We start from the raw sequence: 5,368 nt of genomic DNA, 5'->3' as shown, positions 1-5,368 counted from the left end.
ATTTCAGATTAAAGAAGAATACACATGCACACAGGAAACATATTTTCTGCGGTGTCGGATTGTGCACACGAGCAAAACCAGGGACGATAAGTTAGCATCTGGTACGTACACGATTATTCGATTCATTACTCAGAAACTCTACTATATAATAAAATAATAAATTACGCGAAAGTTTATCAAGCGCAGCACCACTGAAATATTTTGTCAATCAAAGTATAACACGTGAATAAATTAAAATACATAACGACATTAAAGTTTGTTTTGGGAATACCATTGAACGTTTGTGCAAATGTAAAAACTGGATCACAAACAAAGCCGCGCATATAATGAAACATTCACGTATGTACATATGTTGTTGTCCTTGTTTGTTTACGACATTTAAATTCAGTACGGCAAGTTAGGGAAAGAGTTTTAGCATTTGTCCGGTGCAGCTGAACTCACATACGGAATTGTAAATTTATTCGTCGGTTTCTTAACGTCGAGTTCGCTGCCCCATGCTTTTACACTCACCGTGCACTGATCTAATACTTATATAAATATACAAATTATTTTGTGTTAATCATGTCTGAGACATTCATCTGGTTACGTTTCAAACCTAAGCAACGCTATGAACAGGAAAATCATATGCTGAGTCAGTTTTTATACCTGCAAATAAAACGTTAATCTTTAATGATTAACGATATCTTATACAATTACAAAACAATCTTTAAAAAAGAATGCGTTAAAATTTTATCCATGTTCTGCATATTATGTCATAATACTATAAGTAAGCTAGGTTTGTAAGGCTTCGTTGAGCGGATTAATTTCGTTCAGCATGCATCTGAACATTTATTTGAAAATTTCATTATTTTATCAAAACTGATATTATATAAATTTTCTAAATAATCGTTAAAAAAGGGGAAATCCGTTTCACGTTAAATATTAGCCACAATATTTTTGACCCTACAATAACCTGTCCGCTGACTCTTAGAATACATATACTGACTAGGCGCTCGCTTCAGTACACGTTACTGCCTTTAGACACGAAATAAGAAGGTGTTGCTTATAATTTCACCGACGTAAGATTGCGCAATAATATAGGGTAAGGGTCGGTTGAATTGCTGTATTTCCTTAATAGTCTACATTTACCATCGCCGACAATTTGCGACAAGAGCGTGAGCTAAATTGTCGCCTGGAGGAAATAAACTAATTTGCTTATACATGACATTCGTAAACTTAGCGTTTGTTGAAATTCAGACTGGCTACTGAACTCAGAATTGTTAACGTCATAAAGCGAAACGCAGAGAACAAGACTGTCTAAAGCATTACGAACAATTTCATTTCCTTTCATATTATTTAAAAGAAACAATGAAATTGTTACATCTGGAAGCTCTGATATTGTTCTTGTATTTTGTGCTTCAACACCTTCATTGATTTTAATATAATATTTGTATTTTCATTTCACTCATTACAAATCCAAATAAATCGATTTGAACTATTACATTTAATAGTTTATGGTTTTGTTATTATCTATGAAGGGTTAGTTGTTGTACTATTGTAGTAATGAAGCGTTTATTGAATGGATTAAAGTAATGAAGCATGAAGTCTCATGTGCCTTAAGTTTGAAGGATGCTTCTTTCCTGTGATGTGTGTTGTTGATAAATCTTTATTTGTTTTGCTTCCCTTCACAAAACAAATGACGCATAGCTTTGTAAAATATGCATTTCAATTAATACTATAAAGGAAATATGGAAAAGGTTTTTCATTTAATCTGAATTATGTTCATTTATCCTTCCGTGTCAACGGCATGTCCTCCTGTAATGTAAGCTGGTTTATTATTACTTCCATTGTTAAGCTTATTGGTATTTTTCATATTAATTAATTTATAGGTGCAGTATTTTTATAGAACATTAAGAAGATAATTGACATTTTGTTTGTGTAACATTAGATAGGCTGTAATTACATTATAATTTATAAGTAATGAAAACTAAACAAAAACAAAATTCTAAAAACCAAACTACACATTTACCTTTACTTGGTTTAGACCAACATCTTATTTTTGAAAGCGTCAAATCGTCTCGTTATATTTTTACGCGTGAAAACGACGTGAGGGCAAAAATTATACCAATCTCGACTGAACATGCCTGTCACGGAAATATTTTCTGGATTTGAAAATTCTGGTAGAAAATTATCTATTAAACGGATTGTTTTTTTTTATTTTAAAGTATCTATCTCTAATACCTATCAATAAATTTAAATCACACTAATATTTTAAATGTGAAAGTTTGTTTGCTTGGATGTTTGTCCGTGAATCACGCTGAAACTACTTAACGGATGAAATTTTATAAACAGACAGGGACAGGCCAACTTGAGTGATAGAATACTTTTTTATACCCATCAAATACTTCCTTCGGAAACTTGATATCCGGCGGAGCCAGGACGAACTTGTAGTTATTATATAAAACGTGAGCATAAAAACAAGATGAAAAATACTGACTCTCAACTTTAACAGTAGTTAGAACTGAAATTGTTATTTCAAAATGAACTGTAAAACGAGTGGTTATCCATAGTTGTAATTGCAACAGTTACCAATATCAATGTAAGCCCCAAGCTCACAAGTCCAAGCCCCTCAATCTGCAAAGCGCCTAAACCTCGCTGACAGGTGACGATCCTCTCTGACCCCACATACGCGTGGGATTTACTTGTGTAATATGCAATAAGCGTAATTTAATTAAACATTATTATACTCTTTGAAAAATCATATCTGTACAAGGTTTTGATTTCAGCAAATGTTTGATAAAATCTCGTTTCAAATCTTTTAATCTTTTACAGATGAGTAATGGTACAGTTATCCAGGCTATAATTTGTTTTTGTGCTAAATTGTTTACAAATACGATAGGTTTTGCGAGAAAGAGTAATAAACATCCACACATACGTACATTCTAATAAAGTTTTCACGTTTATAATATTAATAAGACTAATTCTATTATACAATTACTGGCACACTATGTTTGATTAGTGGAGAAAAATAGGCAAAACTACGAGCATATTTACAGCAAATTTACATTATTCGATCAATTTCAAGCGTTTGAAACATACACAAACCAACTTAGTGGCTTATACAAAGTAAGATGTCATTAATGAAATTTAAGTATTAATATTTACAATTTATATACACACACTTCTACAGAGCAGGCAGTATAGTGTCATGGCAATAAGCTTAACAGACGTTGCTATTCGGGCTGCTGTGCGTATAGATATCGTTGCTAGTCCGAGATGATGGAGCCTAAATGCTTGCTCGGAATCTAGTTCTATCCCATTGGCGAATGTTCACAGTTGAGTTGCATAACATTAGACACTGCATTCCAAAATGCATTCAAGCGTATCTATTTATACGATGGATATAACGACATAACTCATGGGCTATCTTAATTTTATTTCAGTTTATACTTGAGCTAATCCGAATAGTTCCGGTTCATAAAATAACAGATGTAACATGTTGTATATAATTTCTGAAAATTTGTCGTTACAAATGAGCATTTTACAACTATAATTATAATAGCTCAATCAGCAGCAAAATAAAAAAAAATTTAATCTCCTTGAAAATTTATCGGAAATATTTTGTTTCCTTCGAGAGCTGTGTTAATGTTATCGGACAGTGTGACATCCTGACGGCTTGCCAACATTATGACGTAGGTCAGGTTGAAGACGGTCGAATAAAGGTAGGAGAATTAAATCATCGCGTAATTTAATTCTTCATTTGGTCTAAAATTTTAAGTATACTCGTTTGTTTTGATTTCATTGAATTTTTGTCAGTGTAGTTTTTTTCTTGGAGAATGGTGACAGGAATTATATAATTTAATACTTAATAATTTATCCGATCGCCGTAATTCTCTTTGTGTTTGTTGGGAAATTGCTGCTTCATTTTAGAACCTGTGGTGGTGTCCTTGACAAGGTAGGTTTCCTCCATCCTTAGAAACATCGGTGACAAGAATTTGTTCACATTTTATAATTTCTGTCCTTGCTGGACTGCGTCTACGAATGTATTGTCATAATTTGTATTTCATGTCCGATGTCCGAAACGCAAAAATTCGACGACATGTGACATCGGCCAACCCGCACTTGGCCTGCGTGGTGGATTATGGCCTAAACCCTAATAGGAGGCCTGTGTCCCAGCAGTGGGAATATGCGCTGATGATGATGATGATGAATTTGTATTTCCGATTATATAAAATGTGAAATATTTACTAGTAAGCCATTGAGCTTTATATTAAACTGTTGGTTTGATAATGATAATGAATAATAAATGAAGATCATAAACTGAAAGGAAACAATTTCCAACGTCAGAATGCTAAACAAGCTTTATTATTTTGGAAAGCTAAACCGGGGCATTGTACGCTTGATACATTCATAGTGCATATTCTCATGATAGCGTAATACGTCTTGCTATAATAATCTACAATCCTCGGAGCGTCGTAATCAAATCCGGTTGGGGCGAGCGCCCTAATCGAGGCAGGCCACGCTCGACCTACGTCAAATGGAGCAAGTGAACATGGCCCGAATGTCGCTAAGAAGAGATAACTGTTTAACACTTGCACATTTGTAAATGTGCTTCTTTTATGTTGCCATATACAGTTATTATAGTAAGTGGCTTATGTCATTTAACCTATTCAATGTTATAAGCAATATTAAATTGTCAATAAAGAACATTTATCATCCTACTAATATTATTATGTATAAATTCTAAAAAGGTTATAAATGCAATGACCATCTATTCCTAGTAATGTATATGGTTAAATGGAATTATTGAAGCTCTTATTGAAGTATGAAAACAATAACAATAAAACCAGTTGTTAATTTTGTCACATATCATTTTATGACTTCCAGAATGCATGATTTTTTAAAGTAATGTGTTAACAGCCTTTTATTAAAATCAACTTCAATATTGCCGCACCTTATTTTAAGTGCATTTTTAAATGGTATTAAGAATTGATTACATATTGAGTTTGAAATACTAATGAAAACATGAACAAATAGTTTAAACCAAAAATTAAATATAACTAAAATCATGATTTTTTTACTAAATGATTATACATTTAAGACGATTTTTGGGTACGTTTTCCGCGACTGCCATGATTACTGGGGAAAGTGTGTTATATTCTAGAAACCCATGTTTTTAAATCACGATTTTTGGTATGTAAAGATATATTGTTAAACTTTTAAATTATACCTAATGCAGCTATATAATTATTTACGCATTCAATGAAATAGTTGCAGTTCGAGTACCTCAAGGCAAATAATCGTCAAGTCACTAATATCGTTATTGTACTAGAAAATAACACCAATGAAAGGGGATTTTTTTAGATCTACGATGACATTCTTACTGTAC

This window comes from Zerene cesonia, chromosome 17 (genome assembly GCF_012273895.1).
Source record: "Zerene cesonia ecotype Mississippi chromosome 17, Zerene_cesonia_1.1, whole genome shotgun sequence".
Taxonomy (NCBI): Eukaryota; Metazoa; Arthropoda; class Insecta; order Lepidoptera; family Pieridae; genus Zerene; species Zerene cesonia.
The sequence above is the reverse complement of the archived record's forward strand: the minus strand, read 5'-3'. Positions refer to the sequence as shown.